This window comes from Cheilinus undulatus, linkage group 17 (genome assembly GCF_018320785.1).
Source record: "Cheilinus undulatus linkage group 17, ASM1832078v1, whole genome shotgun sequence".
Classification (NCBI taxonomy): domain Eukaryota; kingdom Metazoa; phylum Chordata; class Actinopteri; order Labriformes; family Labridae; genus Cheilinus; species Cheilinus undulatus.
The window spans coordinates 12,433,755-12,451,686 of NC_054881.1; the positions used below are offsets into that span (position 1 = coordinate 12,433,755).

The 17,932-nt window shown below is 39.7% G+C and overlaps 1 protein-coding gene across 1 annotated transcript in view; it reads left to right on the forward strand.

Moving 5' to 3' along the window:
• The window catches only part of LOC121524927 (astrotactin-2-like), a 615,575-nt gene that overhangs the window by 10,663 nt on the left and 586,980 nt on the right, over positions 1-17,932 (forward strand). The gene's annotated exons all lie outside the window — the stretch shown is intronic.

Sequence of the window (17,932 nt, forward strand, 5' to 3'; positions counted from 1 at the left end):
TGCTGTTTACTAAAACTGAGAAAGTCAGCACTCAAAATGTTCTTTAGAGCAGTTTATTAAGGCTTACGGCACAATATCCAGAATACCCAGCAAAATTTGGGGAGGGTATGATAGTATTAAAATGTGGATAAAATCCTACATCCAACTCCTCAAAGTGCTTTTACACAGCAGGTCATACTCACCCATTCACTCCCATATTCATTTACTGATGGCAGAATTTGCTATGGAGAACTGGCCTTCAGTATTTGCCAGTCCCATTTGTACACTTCCATACCCATTTACACGCCACTGACCCAGCAGTGGGAGCAAATTGGGGTTAAATGTCTTGCACATCAACATGTGACTGCAGGAGCTGGGGATTGAACTCAGAACCTTTGCCTTGTAAGACGTCGCACTCCACCTACTGAGCCACAGTGCAGCATAACGTCACATGCACAACAAGAAAACTGGTCCATGCTAAAAATTTTTACCTCATCACACTGAAGAGTTGTAGATAGAGAGCTGTTTCTGAGCCAAGCACAGGTGTGACTTCAGACTTAACTACTCATCCCTCAAAGGCTTCAGACTCGAGTTGGGCTTGAGTGATTTTACGAAGGTTTGCAGGCTATATAATGTTAAATACGAGTATTAGTCATTATAATTCCCTATCCTCTATTGCCTCATATTTTCCTTGCTAATAAAGCACAGACTGCCACAGTCAGTGTACAGTTGTTGGAATGATAGAGCATTCAGCCTCCACAGTAACTTCTGCTTAAAGTTTCATTCATAAAATAATGCATAGATCCATTCATTGATATTGTAGGTCCTGTTGTCTTGTTAATAAGCCAATATGCATGTCTGTTAATGTACAGGAATTCAATTAAAACTTCAATTATGAAGAAGTTACTGTGAAGGGCCAAAAAAAATACCATGATATTTAGGCCATATCCCCCAGGCCTAATGGAATTATGCATTTGTTCATGAAGTTGTGTAAGTACTAGAGCAGGGGTGTCAAACTCAAGGCCAAATCCAGCCCGTGGTACAGTTACACCCGGCACACCAGACCCTATCATATTTTTATTATAACTGGCCCGCTAGTTCGAGGTCTGCAGATTTCCTCTAGTTCAAAAATGTAAATTTAACCATGATGGTTTAAAATATCCTTGTTAAGTCATTAGAAAAAGTACAAAGTTAAAAAAATTAGATAAAAAGTCAGGAATGTGGTAAAATACATTTATGTTTACATTTCATATTCTTAATTTTGCATCACACAGTTATGACGCAAAGTTATGTTTTTGACTTTTTATTTCATATTTTGACATTTTAAATTCACAATCTGAACATTTTATCTTGTTTTTTGACCTTTAAGAGCCTTAATTTTAAAATTTTGAGTAATTTTTTGACCTTTTAAACTCTTGAAAATGAATTTTTCTTAAATTTTGACCTTTTTTAGCTCCTTAATTTGACTTTTTTCTTATAATTTGAGCTTTTACATCCTCAATTTTAAATTTTAAGTCATATTTTGGCCTTCAAAACTCAAAGTTTTAATGTTTTTCTGACACTGACATTTTAAACTGATGATTTTGAATTTGTCTCATATTTTGATTGTTAAGAATCATGATTTCAAATTTCTATCTCATATATTTGCTTTTTAAAAACATTATTTTGACTTTAAATGCCATGTTTTGAACCTTTTGAGCTAATAAGTTCTCAGATCTCAGATTTTGAGCCTTTAAACTTATCATTTTGACCTCAGGTTGGACCCAAATTCAGAATTCTGCCCCTGCTGTGATGAAGTTTGACATCCCTGTACTAGAGTGTAGAAACTACAGTCAAATCCAATCCCTAATTTATAGTAAAAATTAAACAGTTTTGTCACCTTGTTATTTACCTGAATGACACAAATTCAACTGTATATTGTGTAATTTCTTGTCTTTATTGGCAGTGTTTTGGTGTTGAAAGGCTGCCAGTGCATGTGTGAAGTATTTTTGTAATTTAGAAGGTGCTCTGTCTTCATAGCTTTCCACAGCTTTTTAATAAATTTCTGAAAATCCGGCGTTTTTCGAGAAAGTTTCAGAACTTTGGGATACCTTCGTTAACATTAAATTAAGAGAGGTTGTGATGATTTTAAAACACCTGGCATCTAATTGAAAATTTTGGCAACCTTGTCATAATTAGCAGAAAGTGTTTGTAATGCAAATTTAAGACAGTTTCAAGAAGACAATTCCTTTTCTGCTGTTCTTTGCACACAAGATAATTTTCCCTACTCATTTTAAGTGATGTTGTGGGACCAGGTAAAAATCAATGTGGTTAGCAACAAGGCTGACTCTGTAAACACCTCATTAGGAGTTCACCTTTTTAAAAACCTTCAAGCTTATAAGGCTGGATCGAAGACATTTAAATGTCTCCCTATCCTTTATCGTACCTGTCCATCGTATTGGAATAAATCTTTGCACTTTTCATTTTCCTCCACATCTTGCCCCTTTTTTTTCCTGCGTATCTTATCAAGTCAGGCATGTCAGCCAGCTTTTTCCTCTCTCTCCCTCTGCTTCCCTCGCTGTATCATCCCGAGCAGGAGTTTCAGCAGAACCTGCTCGCCTAGAGATGGGAGATTAAAAGCAACAGTGGTGAAGTGAAAAAAGAGAGCGAGCCTGCACTGGACCACAGAGTTCCCTGTGGCATGGAGACATGTACACACTACACTACATCTCAGTCTTATGTCAGGGGTTGAGCTTAGCACTGCAGGACCAACAATGGAGAGGGGGAAAAGGTCAACGGGAGAAATGGGAGTTATTACACGGTGTGGAGCTTAGCGAGAAGACTGTGGTCTCTAAAAAATGTGAGCGTTGCACTAAAATTAGCACTTTAAGAAAATAAGTTAGGGAGGGAACACTACAAACAAGCTCATCAGACTGATAAACAGATGTTTTTTAAAAACCAGAGGGAAAAGCTTGATGGTGGAGCTCGCATAGGCCAACAAATGGTCAATTTTTTATCTTTTGAATGGATTTAATAGTGCTAAGGCTGCCTGTATTTTTTTTCATATGAAGGCTTTTCTACAGGTAGGGTCTTACCTAGCATGGATTCTTCTCCTAAAGCTGGTCCTAAACTGGTTCAGTTCCCTGTCGCAGACCATTCAGACATGTCTTTTAAGTTTGTCAGAAGTTTTGATACTGTTCAATCAATTGTGCAATATAACCACTGTACTATGGGAAAGTTTACATCAATAAGTGCAAGTGTGCATATGAGGTGAAACATTTTTTTCTAAAGTGAGGTATCTGACAGCAATGGAGCCACAGTAAAGCCATAAGTTGCTGTGCAGGATATTTTACATTAAATATAATATTGAATGGTCATCAGAGTGACTCTGTGTCTGTTGAATGGTCATCAGAGTGACTCTGTGACTGTTGAGTGGTCATCAGAGGGACTCTGTGTCTGTTGGTCATCAGAGTATCTCTATGACTATTTGATGGTCAACAGAGTGTCTCTGTGTCTGTTGAATGGTCATCAGAGTGACTCTATGACTGTTGAATGGTCATCAGAGTGACTCTGTGACTGTTGAATGGTCATCAGAGTGACTCTGTGTCTGTTGGTCAGCAGAGTATCTCTGTGACTGTTGAATGGTCATCAGAGTGACTCTGTGACTGTTGAATGGTCATCAGAGTATCTCTGTGACTGTTGAATGGTCATCAGAATGATTCTGTGGCTGTTGAATGGTCATCAGAGTGACTCTGTGTCTGTTGGTCAGCAGAGTATCTCTGTGACTGTTGAATGGTCATCAGAATGATTCTGTGGCTGTTGAATGGTCATCAGAGTGACTCTGTAACTGTTGAATGGTCATCAAAGTATCTCTATGACTGTTGAATGGTCATCAGAGTGACTCTGTGTCTGTTGGTCAGCAGAGTATCTCTGTGACTGTTGAATGGTCATCAGAGTGACTCTGTGACTGTTGAATGGTCATCAAAGTATCTCTGTGTCTGTTGAATGGTCATCAGAGTGACTCTGTGTCTGTTGGTCAGCAGAGTATCTCTGTGACTGTTGAATGGTCATCAGAGTGACTCTGTGACTGTTGAATGGTCATCAGAGTGACTCTGTGACTGTTGAATGGTCATCAGAGTGACTCTGTGACTGTTGAATGGTCATCAGAGTGACTCTGTGACTGTTGAATGGTCATCAGAGTGACTCTGTGACTGTTGAATGGTCATCAGAGTGACTCTGTGACTGTTGAATGGTCATCAGAATGACTCTGTGGCTGTTGAATGGTCATCAGAGTCACTCTGTAACTGTTGAATGGTCATCAAAGTATCTCTATGACTGTTGAATGGTCATCAGAGTGACTCTGTAACTGTTGAATGGTCATCAAAGTATCTCTATGACTGTTAAATGGTCATCAGAGTGACTGTGACTGTTGAATGGTCATCAAAGTATCTCTGTGACTGTTGAATGGTCATCAGAGTATCTATGTGACTGTTGAATGGCTATCAGAGTATCTCTGTGACTGTTGAATGATCATCTGATGGTCATCTAGCCATTACCACAGTCAAGAAGTGGCCAACTAAGCAGACAACTACACTCATGGTGCAGAGTTGTTTAACATCAAAAACAACAGTAATTCAAGAAACGTGTAAGTAAATCCAAGCAGTGATCGCTGTACAACAGGCAGCATCTATAGCCAGCTAAACATCTAAATACATGTAAAACGTCTAGAAGACATCTAAACACTGCATAAAGGCATGATGGAAATTATCTGTCCCCCAGTTTTAAAATGGCAGTAGGTAGAGCTTAGATCAATTGACTCTCTACAGAGTTGCATTAACATCAACGAATCAATCTTGTCAGAAAATTCCAACACTGAAGACCATTTACTCTGAAAGGAGTCAAATCAACACTGAAATTTTTAACACCGAGAATTCAGCTCTTCAGTTTTTGCTTTGTATGCTTCATGTTAAATTCTTAGTTTTTTCCACCTCAAAAAATAACTTTTCTTTGTCAGTAGTAGTTGTGGTAGTAGTAGCAGAGCAGGCATCTATGACAACAGAATGACATTGATTAAGTCAGATGCAGTATAAAGGAGGAGCTGGGGTGGAGGAGGGTTGCAAAAACTGGCTTGCAGAGGGAGCAACAAAGCGTAGTCAGGCTACAGTAGCTTCAAAAAGGGTGTGATAGCGTGTTGCATGATTAGAAGCGTGTCAATTGGCCGTCAGCTGATAAGGGCTTGCGTAAGATCAGCTGGTCTGAATTACATGGCAGTGCTTGACTTCATGGCCTGCTTGAACTAATGATAAGCTCAATTTTTACTGCTGAAAAGAAGCAATTTATGGTTTCCACTGCAAAATGTAAACTTGGCTACCTGAACTATACAGGTCTGAAATACCTTCTAATGGTGGCTTGGTAGTGGTTAGTCAAGGCAGCCAATTAAATAACTTTTGAGCTGTGTTTTCTTACAATTTAATTCAACAGCTTCTTTTAGGTAAAATAAAAAGTGTCTTTCACCTGTAAAAAACAGACTAATGTTTGATTGTTTTTCATTTCTTTAAGTCTAAAATGCCACAGTAATGGAGCAATAAATTATATGTATAAAAATTGCATGCTTTTTAGGTCTGATGATAATTGACAACTGAGAACTGCCGTTGACTGGTTACAGGAGCAGGTGTGAAGGATAGATGACTCTGAGTGTGAAGCACATCCACAGCTTTGTTTAGCGCTCATGTATCAGGGTGGCAGCTCTGATGTTATTGGACAGTTTTGCCTTGCGACACAAGATGTGTTAGAAATTAAAGGAAAAAAGCATCAGTGTTGCAGAAAGGTGCGGGGCCTCTATCAGCCTCACGATCAGCTTCAGTGGTCCACTGCATGAATTCTACCAGCCTGTGGAGAGAAGGAATGCTATTCTTCCCCAAGTTATTCTGCTCTTTTTTAATATCTTTATGATGCTGGTGGAGAGTTCAGCCAGACACAGCGGTCCAGAATGTTCTGAATTGAGCTGAAGAAATATGACGGTGAAACTAGCAGCGAATGATTCACATTGTTTTCAACCTCATTAGTAACTCCTGTATTCAAGCTTACATTGTGTTTCTAGAGCCATTAATACAGTTTCTCTATAGTTTGCTGGCATGTTGTAAAGCATTCTTTGCTCACTTCGTGAACAGGTCTAAAGTTAGAAGACAAAGAGTAAATTCCTTACAGCACAGACAAGTTATTTAACTGTTTTCTTGTGCTAACTAACAGCTGCTTATGACCTCCAACCATTATATCTGCTTCCAACAGAGTCTATCTGTACTGTGGTCTAGAAGGCGTCCTATAAATATAATTCTGAAAGAAAATCCCTGATGCTTAGGCCCAGTGGGTGGTAAACTAAGCCAGGGGACCCTCCTGGCTGCCAGTACACTTATGGAAACCCTGCTATTTCTACAAGTGGAATTCAGGCTTGTTTGCAGTCTTACACAATGACTAAGATTTTAAAAGCAGAGCCAAGGAAATGGCCAACTTACTCAGATGGAAGGAGTGTTTGAGTGTATTTTGGTCTTTTTGCAGTTGTAGTTTTATTACAGGCATCTGTATCTGAACTGTATGACTTGGAGTGGGAATTGAATGTTATAATAGGGTCGCCATGCAATTTGCAATGTAGGCAGTGTGTAGGAGTTTACCTGCAATTCTGGTGGATCCATCCAGACCTGTACTGGGAAGACAATTCAGCCCTGGCATGTTTTGGCTCAGACAGGCCCCTCACAGTCAGTCAAATATGATTGACTATATGGTTAGAGGTAACTAAAGTAAACACAATTTTAATTTTCAAATATTTCTACTCCAATACATCTTATTAGTAGTGTAATTTCTATGATCAGCTGCTTTTGTAAGCTCTTTGTAACATGCAAAAAAGTCATCTCTTTCTTTCTGAACATTGAACAAGATCTGGGCCTCCTCTGAGAGTCAGTGACAAACACACTTCAATTACGGGCTATAATAAACAGTTTTGATCACTAAAAATGTGAAACATCAAGTGTTTGGGAAGAAGGCATGCTAAAATATATACATATTCTCTTTTTGATTTTTGCCGTGCAAGAAATCACTGCTCAGTAGACGTACATCACAAGCTCTTTCGACTACAACTGTAGCCTGTTTCTGTGACCGTCCGCCATGTTTACTTCCTCACTTTCCTTGTTCTTGTTCATCCTGACTGCCTCTCTCAAGACCATGTTCTTCAAGGCACGTGAAGGTAAGGCATTGATAAGGGAATCGTTCAGATTGAATGTAAAAGATGTTGATGGATTGATGGATTGTCCGTCTTCAGTCCGTCTCTGGTTCCACACCAAAGCCGCTCTAGAGTTGCAGATAGTGGTTAGCACCGGCTCGGGGTTTTTGGGGAAGAGGAGAGGCTGCTGGCAGTGCCTCAGGGGGGCAGAGAGCTCCCTTCACAGGGTTCCTGTTGGTGGATTGTTCCTCCGATGAGTGTGAGGCTCATCAGGTTTTGCAAAGACGCTGGAGGCTATCTTGTTCTTGCGCTGGGGGGTGGTGTTTTCATCTGAGCTGAGGGAGAAGCTGGAGTCCCCACCTGGCAGTTGTAGTACCCTGGAACTGCTCTCAGCACTAGGGTCAATTCCTTTAAAGGTGGTAGTGGTCTTCATCTTTATGTATTGGTAGGAACAAATAGAAAGTAATAGAAAAAAAATCCACCTCCTTGAACTGGTTCTCAACTGAAACTGGTTCTTGGATCCCATCCCTATTCCCTTTTCTACACACGTCTCATGGAATACATGTGAGTTTCTAAAGCTGTGGTGCTTTTTTCTATTACCATTCATTAAAATGATACAAAATAATAAACCTGGTATCGAAAAGTGTAGTGGAAAATGTTGAGTACTTTGAAAATACATAAGGCTGCCCATGATAATGATAACATCAGGATACAATAAATCTTTGGTTCTGTAATATAGAGAAGGCAATAATGATAAACACTAGGGATGTGTGCGGTTAGCCAGCTAAACGGATGTCAAATTTGCCGGTGCAAGATACTGTATATGGGTTGGTTAGACTAAATACAGTACTGATATCCCAGTCAAATGCTTGTTTGAAACTGCAATGAAGCCTCTTGCCACTAGTAGCCACTGTAGCTTCAGTTAATGGCCCCAGCTCTTCATCAGACGTAAACATAAGAAGCTTGCCGTTTATCATTTTGAGGAAACAGCCCGCTATGACAGTGCTTTAAACTATATAATGGAAATAAAGTTGTATGTAAGCTACTGAGGGTTATACATACATACATATAACTTTGAACCAAAGTCATGAGCAGCCACATTTAGCACAATATTAACCTGCAACGAGGAACCAAAGCTGGTGGAGCTAACTGCTAACTTTAGCCACACTCTACTCAGCATACCAGCCTCAGATCATACCCACTGATACAATGACCCTGTGAGGACAATTTTTTTTCAGCTTTTTCTCCAATTTATACTAGGTGGTTAAACACAATTTGAGTAGATGCTTTGCCGGTTAGGGAAATAGCAGCCAGGAATCATCTAAGCTTAAACATTCACTCTATTGCAGGCAATTAGGTGGTGTTGGCTACCAAAAATATCCAGAGGAATGTTGCCCAGATGTCTTACTTTCTCGTGAACATAATCCTCTCTGTCATGAACTAATATCTTATGAATGATTAAGAATCTTCTATCGCTAAAACCCCAGGACTATGGATATTAGGCTCCTGCATTTTGATAATCCCACATATCATACAAGTCCGGACAAAGATACACTCATGTTTGACTAGTCTGACTGCAGTAAATGCTGGGGAGAGAAAAAAAAAAAAGCAAGTAAACTTGTTCTGTAAAACAAACTGGTTGCCACGTTGTATCAGTAGTTCAGCAGAGAGTGAAGAATCGTGTTTATTTAGCTGAATGGTTATGGGGCTAAGTAATGGCATGAAAAGAATGAATGACTTGTGTTAAGTGACCCCGTGTTGGTTCCTCTCCTTTACTGCGGCTGTATTTTGTAAATGCTTTGTTTCTATCAGCGTCTTGTGTCTGTAGTGGCTGGTTTTGATCCTAAGATAATAATTTGATCATTACCGATGCTGAGAGGCTCATTGTGGACATCTTTGATGACTGAACAAAGAAGTAAATGCTCATAATGAATGCACAAGCTTGGGTAGTCTTGCCTTGTCTTATTTCCTCAGATTTATTCAAACAATAAAATGCAGAATTGTTTGCATTTCTTTCTTGCTTTATTGATCAGAAAAGAAGATAAAAGATAGCACAGCGAATGAGGAAATTCAAATGCTTCTTTTGCTCTTTACATATATTTTCTGTTTTAATGAGTCAGAGATTGGACATTTGGTGTGGTTTGCAGTAGCAGGATGGATGAAAAGGCAAATCCTAATAATGTGTGTGGACTTTCTTATACATAAAGATGAGCCGTGAGCCTTTTTTTACTGATACATCAAACAAATTAAGACGCCTGCTTATACATGCAATTAGGGGAGCTCTATAAATTGTTTGAATATAATATCTAGAGCTGCTTATAGTGGAAAATATGTTTTTGTAATAATGCAACACTGGTACAGAAACTTTTTAGCCACTAAATTTTGCACAGGAACTCAACTGTGGGTTTAAATTTAAAAGAGAGCTGTACTTTCTTCTTCTTCTCTTAGAATGACAGGCACTGAAGAGGAGAGGTGAAAGACAAGGTGGAAGAAAGTGAAGATTTTGAGGAGCGCTGCAACTTCTTCGTTACCGTAGAATGTGCTTTTGCAAATAAAACAAATGACAAAGTCTAAATTTATTCCAATAGATAAAATAAATATTCAGTGCACACAAGCAGTGGTTTCTTCCCACTCATCTACATTTACTAGGGATGCATGACACATCCGATTAACGTCAGTATCAGCTGATATCAGCCTTGGTGACAAATATAAGCCATCAGCCAATAACATGGCATTAACAGATGTCAGTAGCCGATGTTTAACTGTTGGCATCTGGCACACCTAACTACAGAATCAAAGAAGAGGTTTTCACTAGTCAGAAAACGTCGTCTGTTGCGCATCTATTGCTGTCACAATGAGCGAGGGAAGATGGATATCAGCTTAGAAAACACAGGTAGGATCTGAGTTTAATCAACTGTGGCAAACTGTGCTGAACCAAACTGGACCACTTTGTGGAAACCGACCATACACATACATTTTGTGCCACTGCACTACACCTTAGATGGAGAATTTTTCAAGAGGATTTGGCTGCAGACCTTCATGGTGGGGCGGTTTGGGTTCATCTGCTGCAGACCTCTACAATAGGTTGACCTCAATGGTGGGGCAGTAAGTGACATACGTAACCCAAGCTGGAACCAGAATGATGTACTGAATGATGTGTATTTTTTCACTTGCTGTCAGAGATTAGGGTAAGTAGATACTTTTCACAACCGCAGAATTTTATGAATAAAAAAAAAACAAAATAACGGAGGGGGATCAATTTTAATTTAGCACACCAATCATTACAGAAAACCCCAAATAGGGTTTCTTACCCTAATCCTAAAAGTTAGGATTAGGGTAAGGGGGGCAAATTAAAACTAACACAGGGTTACGGTATGATTAGAGTTGACATACAACAAGGGTTAGTACGTCACTTCCTGTCCCACGGTAGAGGTCGCCCCATTGTAGAGCCCCGCCATAAAGGTCTGCAGCCAGATGAGTCTGGAATTTTTCATTTCTACCTGCTGCCATTTGTCTGTGAGTTTTTAAAATATTTTTTGTCGAAATATTTAACTACCTTCAGGACACAAAAGTAACTTAAGAATTAAGATTTCTTTTTTTGCACTTCAATGCTTTGCAGTCATAAACAGCTCAAAACATGGCCTTTTGGTAGTGTTTCTTAATGCAGAAATCACCTCTTGCCCCCCCATTTTGAGTTCTCCGCAACTGTGTGATGTCATTGATTTGAAATAGCTTCCCCCGCCGGGGAGTCCCGGTCCCCAGGTTGGGAACCAATGTTGTAAGAGTTGATGATCACAACAGATAGCCCGATCAGTTAAAAGCAACATGTGAATGGGGTCCATGCTTTTAGGTTCAAGACACCAACATATTAACACATGATGGGAGTAAATTTACGTCTTCTTTGTCAAAATGAATGCAGGAACTACATATATAACCACGTGTAGTAGTGTTTTAAGGATTTGAGGGCATTAGTTCATTCACTCACCAATGACCAGATGAATTCAGAAGACACCATGATGCTATTTCCACCCAAAATAAAGTGGATCAGTATTAAAGATAGGACACATTTGTCAAATATCTGAATAGTCCTTCATTTATGGAAACAAAATCAAAGGCTGTATGCCATTTTTGCCACTCTTAAAGCTATATGTTTTATACTAGTTTTAATTGCGCTTGGTTGTAATGCTATACCACTACCAGATGGTGGCTGTAGCCCATCTGAAAGCTGTTGTGAAACAAAAAGATTCCCAAAAAGGTTCCCAACCTTTTCTATAGAATCCCTACTTACCTGCACCTAACAAAGGCTAACCCCCCCAGGACCCCTCAAAAAACTCTTCCATTACTGTCAAAATTAGATCTACATTTTATATTTTTTTGCTAATATCCCAACAGGAAATGCCGACTATACTGCCTTCGAAAAGAGTATTTTGGCTTATACGCAAATGTGCAAAGATAAATCTGCAATCTCTGAGCCCTGTGTTCCCCTTGAGATCTTTGGCACATCCTCTCTGGGGTCTTGGACCCTAGCTTGGAAAGAGATTAGTTAAATTACCAAATTATATGTCGTATTATTGGGTCAAAAGATCATTTATATTAAAATTACATCTACTGAAATGGTATCTGCTAGCCTGTTAATGGTTCAGGTACAGTTTCATAATGTGATTGTTTGGTCAGTTTACTATGTCCAGCTATGAGTGACTTTCACGGCTTTTCTTGAAATGACCATTCTTATTTTGATATTAACATTACTGTCTTGTTTTAATATGTACGGCTATTGTAAAGTTGGTACATCCCAAATCTCATGTCTCCTTTCATGCAATTTCAAACCAACAACCTCCATTACTACTGACTAAAAAACATTAAGAATGTCTTTTTTTGTGTGAGCACCAACCAACATCCAGCACAACTTAACAAGAGCAGGCTGTAAGCTGCTCCCCCAAAGATTCATAAACTTTCAGCTTGTATATTGTAGAGGGGCTTTCTAGTCTGTGCACTGAATGCATAATTTGACACTGATTTATAAAAGCAATTCCATTTAGCTGCTCTTTTTGCTCCTTAGGCTCCTCTGCCGTGTCCCCTACCACATAATAAAAGGCCCCCAGTGACAACAAAAAACTGTGTAATGCATTTGCTCTCTCTTAGTAAAATACTTTTTATAAAGCCAGCCAGACGTTTGGGGCATGGGGAGTTCGGGTGAAATCCATCAAGTCTTACGAAATCTCTTTAAAACAGAGCGTGATATACAGACTCGCTAAAGTTCAGATTTTGCCTACAGATCATTGAGGTCAACATCTGTGGATGGTAAAATACTTTAGCTGAGTGTAAGAGGAACAGATGTAACCTTTTAAAGAAGGATTGGATAAAAGACTGAAAATATAAGAGCGGATTTTTCATAAAAAAGGTTAATTGGATAAAAACACAGCATCCAAACTAGACTGAAAAAGGAAATCAAAGTTTTCAGTCAGTCTTGATCAGAGGAGCTTCAAGCTATGCCTCCTTTACAACAAGAAGTAATTTCAATTTGACATTATTTTACCAACATAAACACTTTATCTTTCCCTTTTTTGTGTGATATGATGTCTAGTCTGGAAATCTGAGTTGGCGTGGATGCGTGAACAAAAACAAAGTCTGCCTGGCCCTGGCCTTTAACAGTGGAGGTATTTATTTTTCATATTATTCACCCCCTCTAAAGTGACAGGCCTAATTCAACAGAGGTCCAGTGCTAGTGGTCTAGCCTCTAGAAAGTTCCAGTGACTGGTTTTCCTGGCTACCATTACACCATGAAGACAGAAGGACACTCCAGGCAACTCAGAGAAAATGTTAGTCAAAAGTATAAGTCAGTGGAATGATACAAAAAAATAATAATCCCAAGACATCCCTCAGCTTTCAGTTGAAGCCATCATAAGAAATAGAAAGAATATGGCACATGTGTAAATCTGCCTCGATCAGGCAGTCCTGACAAACTAAGTGAGCATGCGAGAAGGAGACAAGTGAGGGAGACCACCAAGACACCAATGAAGGAGTTACAAGCTTCAGCAGCTGAGATGGGAGAGACTCTGAATACAACAACTGTTGCCCGGGTTCTTCTACAGTAAAAGCTTTATGGACATCACCACGAATACCATCCCCACTGTAAAGCACAGTGGTGGCAGCATCATGCTGTGGGGATTCTTCTCAGCAGCCAGCCCTGGAAGGCTTGTAAAGTGCAACAATTCCACAAAATCAAGCAAAATCCTATCCTGACACGCCAGATGGATATGTTTTACACATCCATCTGGGAAACCTTCCATAAACAAGTGTTTGGGAAAGGGCAGAGCCTTTGAAAAAAAAAAAACTCGAGGTGATTGGATGAACGTTCTGTCACATCTTTACGGACCAATCAAAGTAACAAAACACATGACGTAGCAGGTACCGAGATGCGCCACTACCGAGCAGTAATCTCCATAGAGAACTGCATAATGCAAATCATGGGGACTGTAGACATGTCAGTACATGACTTTTGTCATTTTTGAAAAGAAAACAACTCAATGCTGTTCTTTGTTCTCAAAGAAATGTTGTCAACTTCTGATAAAACTGGTGCTGGCGCTGGCAGCATCCACGCTAATCTCTTTCGCCATAATTGCACCGGCCTCTTGTCACTGCTTGCTTACATCACGACTCCGCCCCACCCGAAAGTACTGCCCCTAGATGCTGATTGGTCCTGTCACATTCTAACGGGCCCAGACAGTTCAGATGGGAGCTTTGCAAGATGGATTTCCCAGTGAGAAACACGGAAACGGGCAAGTCAATCGCTTTGCAAGGTTAGGAAATTCCTGGAGGACAGGCCTTTGCAACTTGGGCAGTTTTTAACCAGACGTAGGCCAAATTACTTTTAGAAGATTAGATTTAGGCAAAACAATTCATTTCTTTTTGAAACAGCGGCCATTATGGAAAGCTTATAAAATGACCTAAGTCACACTCTTGACTAAGGCCATTATCCTAAAGGGGTAGAATCACATGATCTGTTCAAGTGAGGAAGATGGTAATTTCACCAGAGGTGGCCAGCATCATGAAGAGCTGATTAAGACAAAAATAAAAAATGACTTACGCCATTATCTTAGGAAGGTGACGATAGATAGATAGATGGATGGATGGATGGATGGATAGATAGATAGATAGATAGATAGATAGATAGATAGATAGATAGATAGATAGATAGATAGATAGATAGATAGATGGATGGATGGATGGATGGATGGATGGATGGATGGATGGATGGATGGATAGATAGATAGATGGATAGATAGATATCGAGGCAGTATCGCATTGCGAAATATTGCAATGCTTGCTTGTGTTGAAAAGTACTTGGGAATAGATCTATTAAAACTGTAGACAGTCTCTATTTTGCACAGATACATTGGCAATGTTTGACCGTTGAAATGTCCCTACCAAAGACTGAATGCCAATGACTTGTTTTTTTGTTGCAGTGGTATTAAAACCAACATAAGTATTAACTGATTATGACTATTGTCATACCAAAGCCTCATATTCTGCTATTATGACAGCTCCTCTGTCTTTTCCTCTGCTCTCTATTTGTTGTAGAAATCAGCATAACTTTCATATTTTTATTAGACACCAAAAGACTTAAGAAATCTCAGAACGGGAGTTTTTCAGCCAGCAAATTTTAATGGACCCAGCTGCTCTCTGTGTTTGCTTGTTGCTGCTTTTGGTTAAAACACGACAGAAGAGCAAAAGTTTTCATAATGCTTTGGTACCTTTTGGTTTTATTTATCATTTAAACTGCAAATATTATGATGATTTTAGAAATACTGAATGTTTTGACAACCTTAATATACTTATGTGGTATTTTTAAAAGGAGGCGACAGTAATTTTTCACTCTAATTGCTCCAGTTTCTCCTGGTGGGAATGACAGTCCGAGCCAGTGTGGGGATCCCGACCAACTAGATGACAGGAATAAACAGAAATATGCTAAATATGTCCACTCCTAATGTGCAAACTAAATGAATCATGAGCAGAGAGAGGCTTGGAGAGCAGTCAGAGTAATTTTCTGTGCGATGGATGTTGTGTGCTCCTCGGGGCGGTCTGCTCTCACATTTTGGATTTCTGCTTGGAGGCTGCAGCGCTGCTCCAAAAAAAAAAGTGAACTTCATCCTCATGTGAGAGCTTTCAGGGTTTTTTTAAGAGCAGAGGGGGGGAATTTCTTTGCCTGGATGGTGCTCTTAGTTGTGTGAAAGTTCGAACTTATCTTGTTGGAAATGTATTGGAAATGCTGCATACCTGCCTGCTGATACTGAGCCAGTATGCGGACCGCTCTGGGTGTGACACAGAAAAGGCTGCAAGTACCTCACACAGCCCTCAGTAGAGCTACTGTATTGTTTTGGCTCACTGTTTATGGAACTTTTAAGGGAATTTAAATGCACAATTAATGAAATGCAAAACATCACAAGTCATAATCGCAAGCAATTTATTCTCAAAGCCCCTTTTCCTCCATTCTTGCCAGTAACAGAACGCCAACAAAGACCGGTTCAATCTCTCTGGATTAAAAGGAATAATGCAGAACGGAAAAAAGTACACGGCTAAAAATAGACTGTTAAGTGTTTCATTTCATTTTCCAGCCTTTTTTGCCCATTATTTTCCCATTTCCAGTTTCAGAGGCATTTTATGTTGAATTTCATGGCTGTCCAATTATAGATTACTTTCTGAGGTAAGGAATTTTAATGTCACAAAGTGTCCTTTAGCAAAAAGGAAATCAGAATTCTTAGAATTATGCTGTAATTGGATGGAACGTAAGGTGTTTTTTTCTTAAGACACACCTAAGAAAGGACAGGTTGCCTCCTATAAAGGGTTATGTTTTAAAAGAAAATTAACTGTATGTGACAACAGTGGACGGAGCTGCTTATCTCTATAGGGATCAGTCATGACTGATCCAAGCCATCATAACTGACATCTAATGGCTGTTTAAGAGTGGGTGCATGGTGAGCTGCGTCTCTGCTGTGTCATGGCTGGATTTTCATTTCAACCTGCATTCAACAAGTCGAAGCTTTCAGGCACCATTAATATGTTTGCAATATACACTGCTGTGCAGAAGTATTTTCCCCCCTAAACCTGATAACTGGTTGTGCCCCCTGATAACTGGGAGTGAGTCTTTTACATCGCTGTGGAGGAATTTTTGCCCACTCCTCTTTGCAGAATTGTTTCAATTCCAGCATGAACAGCCAGTTTAAGGGCATGTCACAGCATCATAGTCGGATTGAAGTGCTGACTTTGACTAGGCCACTCCAAAACCTTATTTTAATTTTTCAAGCCATTCAGAGGTGGACTTGCTAGTGTGTTTTGGATCAATGTTCTGCAGCATAACACAAGTCTGCTTGGGATTGAGGTCACCAATCACTGGACATTCTCCTTGAGGATTTCTGAAAGAGAGTAAAATTCATGGTTCCATTAATTACACCAAGTCATCCAGTTCCTGAAGCAGCAGAGTAGCCCAAGATCATGGCACTACCACCACTTCTGACAGAAAGCTGTATTAGTTACGGCAGATGTTCGGCAAAAAGTTCAACCTTTGTCTCGTCAGTCTACAGCAGGGCTATTCAATTAGTTTGGAATGAGGGCCAGTTCCTGAAAAAGGTTCCATATGCATAATATATGTATTTTTTTTTTTATTTCAAACAACTTTTTGGGGTTTCTCTTCCTCAGCTTACACTAGAATGCTTTTACAGTCTCTGTGTTTGGAAATGGCTTTTTCTCTTCGACTAAAATCCATATCTTCCCAGTGATGCTGATTTTGCAGCCTCTTGTTCTGTAAAATGGTGCATTTTCTTTGCTTTTAACATGATTTTGCCCCAAAATCTTCTCACGGCAAACCTCAAAGCCTTGAGAAAAAAGTAGTGTCAATACACTTCTCTGCCCATTCGTTGTTGAATTGTGTGATATCTGCAGCAAAATTTTTTCAGTAAAATGAGACAATTTGTCTTGACTGGAGCAGAGAGCAGCACCTGGTAGGCAGTGATGAGAGTATCTGAGTAAATCGGAATATGAGACAACGTGAGGAGGGACAGATAAATTGGGAAACTAGAATGGCTGTCTGAGGCAGCAGACCCACGCCTAAGCAGCGCCACCGAGGAACTCACGCTCCCATTGATTACTATGGTGTTCAAAATTCGAAGTCCAAGATAAAAACGAACGGGTGCGCGGATCATCACCAAAATCTAATCGATTCTTCCCTGTCACTATGCCAATATTCCCTGAAAGTTTGGTGAAGATCCGACTTTCTGTTCTTGAGTTATCTTGTACACATACAAACAAAGAAACAAACAAAGATACGGAACCCTTTACATAACCCCCCGCTGATTTCAGCTGTGTGGGTAATTAGTGTTACAGACAGTCACAAATATAATAAACTTATGTTACTTAATTATAAAAACAACTTATGTGCATTACTTTAAAAGGATTAGCAGTCTACTCAAAGAGCCACTAAAAGTGACCTCAGGGGCCTGACTTGGCCCCAGGGCCTCCAATTGAATAGCCTGGGTCTACGGTATATTTTTCCCAAAAGTCTTGGAGATCATAAAAATGTTTCTGGCTAATGTCAGACAATCTTTTGTGCTCTTTTTGGTCAGCAGTGGTTTCAGCCTTGGAACTCTCCCATGGATGTAGTGATGCATGGTATATGCGGTAGATGGTATAAATGATATAAATTTGGCCTACAGTAGAGATTTGGACTCTACCGACCAATCACGGTAACGCTTGTTAATGACGTCA